This window comes from Pleurodeles waltl, chromosome 10, assembly GCF_031143425.1.
Source record: "Pleurodeles waltl isolate 20211129_DDA chromosome 10, aPleWal1.hap1.20221129, whole genome shotgun sequence".
NCBI classification, from domain to species: domain Eukaryota; kingdom Metazoa; phylum Chordata; class Amphibia; order Caudata; family Salamandridae; genus Pleurodeles; species Pleurodeles waltl.
In genome coordinates, this window is record NC_090449.1 from 273,401,829 (window position 1) to 273,402,683 (window position 855).

Consider the following 855-nt stretch of genomic DNA (forward strand, 5'->3'; position numbering starts at 1 on the left):
TTGGGGGGCTCCTCTCATGGACACGGCATTGGCAGATTAGGTTTAACAAACCCAGCTCTCCTTTAGGTAGGAGGTTAGGCTTTCTTTATTAGGGTATTAGGGCATATTACATCTAATATATCTTTTCTATGTATTGCAAGATGGTGGGGGTCTTCGTAACAATGACTCTCGTCTTCACAATACTGTTACTTGCTATATTCATTATCCTAATCATTGCAGTCCATGCAACTTATCGCAAATTGCAGTTATGTTAAATAAAAAACTATTATAACTTCACTGCATCTGTGTCATTGCCTGTGTTTGTATGAGACATAATATATCTGTGAGAAAAGGGTAATCTCCGTTTAACCACGACACTCCCTGAGATGTCTTATTTTTGAGTCCATGCGTAAACTGCTGCCATAAATCACCTTTTACTATTGTGTTTCTGGTGAGGTGCTACTAGTCGCCTACAAACAAAAGTACTGTCATCCTTAATCCAGCAGTCTTGCTCAGAGCAAGAGTCCAAACTACGACAGTATCATGCCTTGTTCTAACCTTGAGAAAGGTGGGGCTTCTTGTTCAGGAAGCCTTGAAGAAGGCTTTACAAAGCCCTGTGTCAAAGGATGTCATCAAAACCATCATAGTTATCAAAAGGTGTGCAAAAGTCAACTACCAGATGTCATTGCATTCTGGATTGTTGTATTTTCTACTAAAATGTTAGGCAGAACTTCCTCCACAGAATGACTTCGGGAAAGGAAAGACCTTGCCCTCCTATCAGAATGTACGGGGAAGGCTGGTGTGACATAAGGCAGGTACAATTAGCAGACACCTACTCTAGTATGAAACCCTATGTGACAGGGCTTAAAGACAACT